Source organism: Oncorhynchus kisutch, unplaced genomic scaffold, assembly GCF_002021735.2.
Source record: "Oncorhynchus kisutch isolate 150728-3 unplaced genomic scaffold, Okis_V2 scaffold1493, whole genome shotgun sequence".
Taxonomy (NCBI): domain Eukaryota; kingdom Metazoa; phylum Chordata; class Actinopteri; order Salmoniformes; family Salmonidae; genus Oncorhynchus; species Oncorhynchus kisutch.
In genome coordinates, this window is record NW_022263438.1 from 68917 (window position 1) to 81304 (window position 12388).

Here is a 12388-nt window from a genome sequence, read left to right on the forward strand (position 1 = left end):
GGCCATCTCCAGCAGCTTCAGAGGCCGGGCAGAGCGAGGAATCTTGGGGATCCCGCGGGGCCTACCCTGGGTGGGCGGGTGTGGAGGTCCAGGCTCCTGGGTGGCCGGTTATGGCTTTCATCAGAGCCCAGGGAAGCCTTGCGAGTCCCACAGGGGCCTGCCCTGGGTAGGCGAACGAGGCTCCAGATTGGCAGCCACAAGGACAGAGAGGGTATATGGAGGCCTCGGGGGCGACCGGTCAGACTGCTCAGGGGAGCTGTCTTCCAAAGGGCTCTGGGCACTGAACAAAATATAGTACAAGGGAGGAGCGAAAACCCACACTTGGCCCACTGGAATGAATTTGACACACGTCCCCCCTCCGTCTCCTCTTTATGCCATCTCCCTCACTCCCCCTTCTATCACCCCCTCAACCTACTCCATGGCCAAGCTGCGCTCAAAGTCAATGTTCTGTGTCTGCATGTATAGCAGAAGAAAGGGGAAGAAGAGTAGTATTCTTCCTCATCCTGGAAGTGGAGTGGGAATGTCAACTAAAGGTCATCAATGAACTAATTGATCACCTATATCAGGGATGTGCATATCCAGTCAGAGAGGGGCTGACTGGTGTCACATGGTTTCCCAGCCCTAGCTAACACACCATCTTAAACTCATTGTATTATAAACTGAATAGCATGATTAGTTGATTATTGGAGTCAGATGTGTGTCGGCTAATACGGGGGCCAAAGTGTGTCACCAATCAGGCCCCTAAGGACTGGAGTGGCCCATCCCTGACCTATATGTAGGCTATTGCTATCACTGTCTATGATTAGCACAATTACAAATTCAGACATTTTTGATATAGCTAATATATTTAGAAGTTGAACACTTTCATATAGAGTGCATGCAGACACAGAACATTGACTTTGAGCACAGCTGGGCCATAGTGGGGAACCCTGCAACACAGGGGTCTTAGTTGTCCCTTTAAAACGTAGACTGGGAATGTGGTTACGCTGTCCATACCTCTTGGTCCTGGCTCAGCTGGTAAAGAACGGTGCTTGCAATGCCACGGTTGTTGTGGGTACAATTCCCACGTGGAAACAGTACGAAAAATGTATGCATTTACCACTGTATATCGGTCTGGATAACAGCGTCTGCTAAATGACTCAAAATGTCAAAAGAATGTCAATGTCATCGAGAAATGAATCCATATCAAAATGTCACCATCTTATCCAGAGACGGTGGAGGGGTTGATAGAAGGGGGAGTGAGGGAGATGGGATAAAGAGGAGACGGGGGGGGACGTGTGTGAAATTCATTCCAGTGGGGACTTAGTAAAGAATAGTAAAGAACTCATAGTAAAGAACTCCACTTACCTGGTTGTCTAGGTCTTAATTGAAAGGAAAAAACTAAAACCCACGGACACTTCGCCCTCCATGGAATGAGTTTGACACCCCTGATGTAGAGGAAGGGAATGCAATCTCTCTCTCCAGTGCTTAATTTGTCAATGGAGAGGTGCCGGAACAAAAATTGAGCGCGAGAGGGGGGTGACCCGGGGAGTTCTGCAGTACTAGAACACTTTGAGGAACAGAAAACACCTTTATAATAATGTAGAACAGAAAGCCAGCAGGCTCCGGACCTCGTAGGGTAAGAGTTGAGTAACCCTGGCCTGGACTTAGGTGTGAGGAGACATATTTTAGGCTACAATATGCTTTTACTGACTGAGTTTTACCCACTCACCCAATGATGCGCAGCTCACTCGCTGGTCTCTAACAATGGACATTGGCACATTAGAGGCATACATAAAAATCTATGGATATTCTAAGGCTGGTGTTATCAATGTTAAACCTTATAATAAACCGTATAATATTATGTGCGTACAGTGGGCTGTTTCAAATAGAGAACAGATATCCAGAGAGCTGTCAACATACAGCGCCAACAATTGTTCTATGCTGCCCTCATGTGGTAGGCCTAATTTGTTCCACTAGAAAACCACCGGAATTTGCACAGTAGCTTTTCCATTTTTCAATGCAAAAGCTCTACAACTTTAACTGACCACGTTATCCGAAAACCCATATTCCGTGATTTAACATTCGGCATACGCCATACTATATCAGTCCTTCTAGAATAACAGTGCTTAAAAAAACACACTCAGGTGCTTTAGAGCCGAGGCATTATCAGTGGGAGAAGTATTTGAAATATTTCTAATTGAATATGGACGATATTTAAACAGCATTCAACATGAATTTCAAGTCATTTTTTTATTGGCCCATCCACCTCAACAAAATGTGTCTGGATTTCACCAGTGAGGCTTCTATCAAATGTAAGAGCTTTAACATGGTATATCATAAACTGTAGTGGGAGGAAACTTGGTGTAGTTATGCTCCTTCAAAAGCTGATAAAAATTCCCTTACACTTCTAGAGAGCTCCTCTTTGTTTACGCCGATTCAGCATCGTTCCCACTCTCTTAAGACTTATCCCCACCCACCCCACCCACACATGTAAACACATGAGTCAGCATGGCATTGTCCTCTCTACTTAAAGGTAGTCTCTGTGATGTGACGTAGGTGCAGAAACTAAACAGCATAGTAGGGATCCATTTCCTCAACAACGAAGAGCGTTGAAGTGTGAAGCTCAACTTCTCCACTGTTTCGGGGCCCTAGCATTCGGATTTTATTCAGACCATTTCCCTTTTTCCACATTTTGTTACGTTACAGCCTTTTTCTAAAATGGATGAAGAATACAAATCTTCATCAATCTACACGCAATTATGACAGAGCGAAAACTGTTTTTTAGAAATACCTTATTTACATAAGTATTCAGACCCTTTGCTATGAGACTCGACCTTGAGCACTGGTGCATCCTGTTTCCATTGATCATCCTTGAGATGTTTCTACAACTTGATTGGAGTCTACCTGTGGTAAATTCAATTGATTGGACATGATTTAGAAAGGCACACACCTGTGAATATAAGGTCCCACAGTTGCCAATGCATGTCAGAGCAAAAACCAAGCCATGAGGGCAAAGGAATTGTCCACAGAGCTCCGAGATAGGATTGTGTTGAGGCATAGCTCTGGGGAAGGGTACCAAAAAAATTGAAGTTCCCCAAGAACACAGTGGCCTCCATCATTCTTAAATGGAAGAAGTTTGGAACCACCAAGATTCTTCCTAGAGCTGGCTTCCCGGCAAAACTGAGCAATCGGGGGAAAAGGACCTTGGTCAGGGAGGTTACCACTAACCACATAGTCACACTGACAGACCTCCAGAGTTCCTCTGTGGAGATGGGAGAACCTTCCAGAAGGGCAACCATCTCTGCAGCACTCCACCAATCAGGCCTTTATGGCAGAGTGGCAAGACAGAAGCATGACAGCCCGCTTGGAATTTGCCAAAAGGCACCTAAAGGACTCTCAGATCACAATAAACAAGATTCTCTGGTTTGATGAAACCAAGATTGAACTCTTTTGCCTGAATGCCAAGCGCCACCTCTGGAGGAAACCTGGAATCATCCCTACGGTGCAGCACGGGGGTGGCAGCATCATGCTGTGGGGATGTTTTTCAGTGGCAGGAACTGGGAGACTAGTCAGGATCGAGGGAAAGATGAACGGTGCAAAGTACAGAGAGATCCTTGATGAATACCTGCTCCAGAGTGCTCAGGATCTCAAACTGTTAAAAAGGTTCACCATCCAACAGGACAATGACTCTAAGCACACAGCCAAGACAACGCAGGAGTGGCTTCGGAGCAAGTCTCTGAATGTCCTTGAGTGACCCAGCCAGAGCCCGGACTTGAACCTGATCGAACATCTCTGGAGAGACCTGAAAATAGCTGTGTAGTGATGCTACGCTCCCCATCCAACCTGACAGAGCTTGAGATGATCTGCAGAGAAGAATGGAATAAACTCCCCAAATACAGTTGTGCCAAGCTTGTAGCGTCATACCCAAGAAGACTCCCAAGATACAGTTGTGCCAAGCTTGTAGCGTCATACCCAAGAAGACTCCCCAGATACAGTTGTGCCAAGCTTGTAGCGTCATACCCAAGAAGACTCCCCAGATACAGTTGTGCCAAGCTTGTAGCGTCATACCCAAGAAGACTCCCCAGATACAGTTGTGCCAAAGGTGCTTTATCAAAGTAATGAGTAATTACAGTGTGATTTCAGTTTTTTATTTTTAATATATTTACAACAACAACCAAAAAAATAGTATTTGATTTGTCACTATGGGGTATTGTGTGTAGATTGATGAGGGGAAGAAAACAATAATAATCCATTTTAGAATAAGGCTGTAACGTAAGAAAATGTGGAAAAAGTCGATGGTCTGAATACTTTCAGAATGAACTGTAGATTGCTGGACCTGTGGGAGTAGGCCTATTACCTGTCAGGATGGTAAGTTAAGACTCCATGATGACCAGCTGCTGTTGGAGAGATTCACCCCTGATTTACAGGTAAGAGGTCCAATCACCTTCTGGCACACACACATACACACACAAGCACGCCAAGTTATCTGATGCAGCACTCCATCACTCTCCTTCTTGCTCAAATAGCCCTTACACTGCCTGGAGGTGTGTTGGGTCATTGTCCTGTTGAAAAACAAATTATATTCCCACTAAGCACAAACCAAATCCGATGGCGTATCGCTGCAGAATGCTGTGGTAGCCATGCTGGTTAAGCAAAGCCCACCCACACCATCACACCACCTCCTCTATGCTTCACGGTGGGAACCACACATGCAGAGATCATTCGTTCACCTACTCTGCGTCTTACAAAGACACGGCGGATGGAACCGAAAATCTCACATTTGGACTTGTCAAACCAAAGAACATATTTCCACTGGTCTGATGTCAATTTCTCATGCTTCGTGGCCCAAGCAGGTCTTGGTGTCCTTTAGCAGGGGTAGACCAACAGATTTTTACCTCATCAGCTCGGGGATTTGATCCACCAACCTTTAGGTTAGTGGCCCAACACTCTAACCAGTATGATACCTGCCGCCCCATGAAGGCCCCATTCACTCAGTCTCCTCCGAACAGTTGATGTTGAGATGTGTCTGTTACTTGAACTCCGTGAAGCATTTATTTGGGCTGGGGACTCTAATGAACTTATCCTCTCCAGCAGAGGTAACTCTGGGTCTTCCTTTCCTGTGGCGGTGCTCATGAGAGACATAGCTCATGAGAGACATGGTTTTGCGACTGCACTTGAAGAAACTTTCAAAGTTCTTGAAATGCTCCGCATTGACTGACCTTCATTTCTTAATAGGGATAGGCGTCCCGTCAGCGGGACACCTGTCGACATCCAGGGAAATTGGAGGGCACGCAATTCAGATATATAATGGTAATATTAAACATTTCTGAACATACAAGTATCTTATATAACTTAAAAGCTTAAATTCTTGTTAATATTGTCCGATTTACGTATGGTATGCTTTACAGCGAAAGTAAAAATAGCAGGCGCACCTCCTCTTCGTCGCGCGCCGACAGACTGATTTTCCACTGTGACTCTTTGTACCGAAACTACAAATTCTTCCTCTTTTTGGAAGGAACAAGCCTGAAACCTTGAACAAAGACTGTTGACATCTAGTGGAAGTCACAGGAATTGCAACCTGAGAGCTAGAATTGCATAGGACCCTTAGCTTTCCATTATAAGAGCCTGGGACCTAAAAAAATAAAATAATTCCAGTTGGTTTTTCTTTGGATTTTCGCCTACCATATCAAATTGTGTTATAGTCTCATACATTATTTTAACATTTCTACAAACTTCAAAGGGTTTTCTATCCAATGCTACCAATTATATGCATATCCTGGCTTCTGTGTAACAGGCAGTTTACTTTGGGCACGTCAGTCAGGTGGAAATTCAGGAAAATACACCCTAGCCCTAAGAATGATGTACTCTCATTTTCTCTTAATATTTGAGCTGTTCCTACCATAATATGGACCCTACCTTGTCACAACACAACTGATTGTCTCAAACGCCTTAAGAAGGAAAGAAATCCCACAAATGTACTTTTAACGAGGCACACCTGTTAATTCAAATGCATTCCAGGTGACTACCTAATGAAGCTGGTTGAGAGAATGCCAAGAGTGTGCAAAGTTGTCATCAAGGCTAAGGGTGGCTACTTTGAAGAATCTCAATTAGAAAATATATTTAGATTTGTTTAACACTTTTTTTGGTTACTTCATATCTTATTTCATAGTTTTTATGTCTTCCCTATTATTCTACAATGTAGAAAATAGTACAAATAAAGAAAAACCCCTGAATGAGTAGGTGTGTCCAAACCTTTGGGTTTTCTATTGCCTGAGGGAAATGATGTGCAGTAGGGGATTATTCATTTAGCAGAAAAACTAGATAACCAGATCTTACCCAATTATCCACGTTGAAATTCAGTGGCATGCCCAGCGGGCAGTAACCCCTGTTGTTATGTCTAAGCTAAATCTGGTCCCAATTCCCTGGATAGTGTGTGTATGCCCTGGCTACTGCTCACCTGTAACATTACATCTGACCCCTGGCAGACTGGCCTGCAGTGGCATCTGCTAGACCAGGATGCCCAACTAAGGCTATCCAACCAACAACCATGCTATGAATGTGAATGGGCCTATATGACATAACCTATTGCCTTCCTTACCTTATGATATATGATGTTTTCGCCACCTGGGTTGGCCAGAGAGTCTAGAGTTTCCCTGACTGTCAAGGAGGCGGGGGCACACCTGAGGGATGAACGTTGTGCGTAGAGGAAAAGATTACCGCCTCTCTATTTCTGTACCGCAAAGCTATTTATTGGTCTTAGGCTGCCGTGGCAGAGAGTGTGTGGGTGCCTGTGATTTTGTGTGTGTGTGTGTGTGTATGTGCACGCATACAGAGCAGTGTGGTTCTGTGTTTTGCACTTCCCACAAAGCATCCTACTGCGCACTCCACCATTTGGATCTGTCAGAGGGTACAGGATCACGGCTGGACCGAGGACAGTAAGGGAAATCAGCAACATCACCGCGGCCTATCCCAGACATCAAGGAATAGTTGTCACGATGATAGTCACCATGTTAACAGCTATGTACATGGCGGTCAGAGTAGTAGAAAAGGTAAGACCAGGTCTATGGATACATTTCACGTGCCTTTAACAGCTGGTCCGACTTGTGGAGTTCGATGTGGATATTCTTCTGTTTATTTGACTTTGTGCCACACGTGACAGGCGTTGGCTAGCTCTATATAACATCATCGAATGTCACAATGGAAGTACATTAAGGAGTTGTCCGTGTATGTCATAACTTTGGATGCTACATTTAGTTTAGTTTCTCAGGATTACCATTAGCCTGGGGTCTGTCAATATGCACGGTGGGGTGTATGGAATTCTGTTTGATTAGCTTTCTTTTTTTTAAACGTGAGCATGAATGTCTTCGATAACTTTGTCCACAGTGAGTGTTTTTAATTCGAAAATATTGAGGATGTTGTCCTGATTAGTGGTCTGTATGCGTGAAAAGGAAAGTGAACAGAGGGTCTACTCAACTTGACCTCATAGTTTCACTTCGGGATTTGACGTAATTGGATGAACACACACACACGCCGATTTAAGGGGCTTTAATCCTCTCACACACAGAGTCAGGGTTTAAGGACCCTCTCTTTCACACACACACACACGACATGAGAGTTCCACGGGCGTTTAGGTAAACAGGAAGCTCAGGAACACACACACCCACGCAAATTTAATCCTTTCCATGTCTATCCCAGATAGGAGTGCTATTTGCTCGCAGTGATCCTCCGTTGCCTTTCCTGGTGACCCACCCTCTGCCCTGGCAGGTACACCACGTGTCACAAAAAAGGAGGAGCAGCGCAACAGCTGAGGTCAGTCCCTCAAACATTCCCATCCTCCAGCACCACACCCCTAACACCACCTCAACACCTCATCCTCTCACCTCCCCCCTCCCTAGTAACATATCTCCGACTTGTCACGGCAGCAGGTTTGTGGAATAACGTGAGCAACTCAAACAGACCACTTCGACTTTCAACCCGTTTCGGACACCTCTTTGTCTAATATTTTGGATTAGTTAACGTCGCACACAACGTGATGTGCTGAGGTGACTGCTGTGGAGGAGGAGTCACGCTCTCGCCCACTGCGTGTCCTTGACTTAGTTAACGTTGACTGAGGACCTTGACTCAACATCCAGCCAGCAGGTAGTCATGTGTTCCAGCAGCAGTGACGACTCAGGCTGGGATTAAGAGCAGGATGTGGGGGATGGCAGCAGTGCACAAGAAAGCCCGTAGAGAGAGGAGGAAGATAGAATGGCCTCTCTGAGAACTATTTCACGAGGAACAATGGGATCTGTAAAGAAAGTTACGTGGGCACAGTCAACAACTTCTGGTGTTACAATAACAAGGCAGAGCAGCCTTTGATTTTGAAAAGCCTGATCTGAAATGACTTTAAAAATAGTTGCTGTCAGACATGATGTAGGCCCCAGCTCCACAGAGAGAGAGAGAGAGAGAGAGAGAGAGAGAGAGAGAGAGAGAGAGAGAGAGAGAGAGAGAGAGAGAGAGAGAGAGAGAGAGAGAGAGAGAAAGGCAGGCAGGCAGGCAGGCAGGCAGGCAGGCAGGCAGGCAGGCAGGCAGGCAGGCAGGCAGGCAGGCAGGCTGGCTTCACCTCCTCCAGAAGGCGGTACCTATAATCCCTATTGAGGGGATTTGTGTCTGTGGACTTTACCCAGACCGGAGATCAGAGAGGTAGTGTGTGTGGTTCTGCTAAAGGCCCACAGTTGTGTCAAGAACATGTGCAGCTGTAGCTGTGTGATCTCTGGTGGAAGGGATAGCAAATCTGCTGATATAACTAACTTAAACAAATGTACAGGGGAAGGGCGGTATATGGTCTAGAGGTATCTAACAGTGCTCAGTATAGTTTCCCTAGACATGTGCTAAGAATAAGGTTGTGAAAATGTCATGAAATCATTATGTTTGAGGTGCCTACTTTTTGTTAGTCTGCCATACTCATCAGATGAGACAGGGGGGGGGGCGCCAAAGACAATCTGACACAGAGAGACCAAAGCATACCGACAGAGGGATGTAATTGCATAACTTAGCCTTTTCAATGCCATTGTGATGATAGAATTACACAATGAACAGCTAATTAGCAACACGTTTGGATCCAACAACGCACAGCGTATTCACTGCCTTCGGGCCTCCATTATTGTAGTGCTGAACGCCACAAAGCATCAATTACCGGCGTTTCCAGAATTGGCTCCTGAAACCCCACTGCAAAATTACATTCGCCACATGACCTTAGCTATGGGGACACATAGCTGCCTGTCTGCGAGTTGGGATGTCTTGGAATGGCATGTGAAGAATGACACAGTCATGTCCAAACATTCCACCTTTTACACTGAGCAAACAGGAGATAGACAATCAGGCATGCCGGCAGTAGCCAGGCGTGTGTGTGTGTGTGTGTGTGTGTGTGTGTGTGTGTGTGAGTGAGTGCCTATGTGTGTGTGTAAGTGAGAGGGATACATTCTGCAGTTGCTACCTCCATGTATTTTTTTTTTAACTTATAAATGATATGCAACCATTGATTCTGGAAGAATATAACCTATAAATGCATCATGAGCTTAGTTCCACTGCCGTACCCCATCAGGACCCAAAACAGTTGTTCTGTTTTCACCTGCAGATTGCCCCTTTAACAACCTTTTTTCTGTAATGCTTTTGATTGTAGCTGCTTTGGCAGTTCACAATGTATTCTTCTTTACAGTGCGACGGCCAGACGAGGAACAGCGTAGGAGTGTTCAGAAAGAGTGAGTCTGAGACCAAATAATGTTTAAAAGAGTGTTTTAAAAAAAATGTGCCAATCTAGAAAACACTTCCCAGGTGCTGAATCCGAGAGGAAAAAAAAATGTAGATATATTTTTTTAATTGGCACATTGGTATGCTGCTCCCACGGTGTTGAATGAGAAATGGACAAAGGTTTGACTAGGTCTTCATCGAGACATCCTCTTCTCTTTAAAACACTTTGGGAGCAGCGTACGAGTGTGTGGATTCATATTTGTCTTATCTATGACACTGAACAGTCCACGGCAATATATCTACAATAATGAAGTATAATCACCTACCCACATAGAGGCTTGCTGAAAGGCTACATATAACTTCATAACCCCTAACGCTAAAGACCACTCGTGCCTTACTACTCATGTACTTGCTACGTTGTTACACACAGTAAATTCGGACATCTTCCCCAATGCAACGCTGGCTGTTGCTGTTGCCACTTTGACTGTACCCTGTCTCCTGACGTGCGACCGGAAAGACTCCGCGTGCGGCAACGGGTGTGCAGCGGCGCCTCTCAGCCCCACTCTGCCCGTGGAGAAAGCTGCCGCCACCATTCAGAACCAGTTCAGGAAGTACCAGCAGAAGAAGAAGGAGACCAAGTAGAACCACACTCGCACCACCGGAGCTCTGCATGACAGACAGACGGACACAAATACACAAACAGACAGACAAGACAGAGTCCCCTCTGAAATGTAAAGAGCAGAGGACCAAAGATGTCATCTAACTCCGTTAGCCATTTTTCATAGCATGTATACCAGAGGAAATAGTATAGATTGACTTTATATGAAAGACCAGTCAAACGTTTGGACACATCTACTCATTCAAGTATTTTTCTTTATTTGTACTATTTTCTACATTGTAGAATATTAATGAAGACATCAAAACTATGAAATATCACATATGGAATCATGTAGTAACCAAAAAAGTGTTAAACAAATCAAAATATATTTTAGATTCTTCAAAGTAGCCACCCTTTGCCTTGATGACAGCTTTTCACACTCTTTCAACCAGCTTCACCTGGAAATCTTTTACTACAATCGTGAAAGAGTTCCAACATTTGCTGAACACTTGTTGGCTGCTTTTCCTTCAGTCTGCGGTCCAACTCATCCCAAACCATCTCAAATGGGTTGAAGTCAGGTGATTGTGGAGAACATGTCATCTGATGCAGCACTCCATCACTCTCCTTCTTGGTCAAATAGCCCTTACACAGCCTGGAGGTGTGTTGGGTCATAGTCCTGTTGAAAAACAAATGACAGTCCCACTAAGCGTCCCACTAAGCGTATCGCTGCAGAATGGTAACCATGCTGGTTAAGTGTGCCTTGAATTCTAAATAAATCACTGACAGTTTCACCAGCAAAGCACCTCCACACCATCACACCTCCTCCATGCTTCACGTCACCACACTTGCGGAGATCATCCGTTCACCTACTCTGGGTCTCACAAAGACACGGCGGTTGGAACCAAAAATCTCTAATTTGGACTCATCAGACCAAAGGACAGATTTCCACAGGTCTAATGTCCATTGCCCTTGTCACAAGCAAGTCTCTTCTTCTTATTGGTGTCCTTTAGTAGTGGTTTCTTTGCAGCAATTCAACCATGAAGGCCTGATTCACAAAGTCTCTTCTGAACAGTTGATGTTGAGATGTGTCTGTTGCTTGAACTCATTTGGGCAATTTCTGAGTCTGGTAACTAATGAAAGTAGCCTCTGTAGCAGAGGTAACTCTGGGTCTTCCTTTCCTGTGGAGGTCCTCATGAGAGCCAGTTTAAACATAGGTCATGGTTTTTGCGACTGCAAAGTTCTTGAAATGACCTTCATGTCTTAATGACGGACTGTCGTTTCTCTTTCCTTATTTGAGCTGTTACCAAATAGGGCTATCTTCTGCATACCACCCACTACCTTGTCACAACACAATTAAATTGCTCAAACGCATTGAGGAAAGAAATTCCACATATTAACTTATGACAAGGCACACCTGTTAATTTAAATGTTTTCCAGGTGACTACCTCATGAAGTTGATTGAGAGAATGCCAAGTGTCCAAAGCTGTCATCAGGGTTGGCTACTTTGAAGAACCTCAAATAAAACATATTTTTGATTTGTTTAACACTTTTCTGGTTACCACAATGACTTCATATGAGTTATTTCATAGTTTTGATGTCTTCACTATTATTCTACAATGTAGAACATAGTCAAAATAAACTCTGGAATTCTGGAATAAACTCTGACAATTTGACTGGTAATGTATGTCGAACATTATACAGACACAGACATTCAACTAATTTAAGTGACAAAATGTTACACACATCCTGTGTTTCACTATGTGACAAAAAATATATGTATACATGAATCATAGGTCCTTTATATGCTTATCGACATGTTTGTATTTGTGAAGATATTTATGTGCGGCAGGTAGCCTAGTGGTTAGAGCGTTGGGCCATTAACCGAAAAGTTAAGGTTGCTAGATCGAATCCCTGAGCTGACAAGGTAACATTCTGTCGTTCTGCCCCTAACAAAGGCAGTTCACCCACTGTTCCTAGGCCGTCATTGTAAATAAGAATTTTCTTTAATTAACTTACTTGTCTAGTTTAATAAAGGTTGAATAAAATGTGCGAGAGTATGTTTGCGTGTGTGTCAGCGTC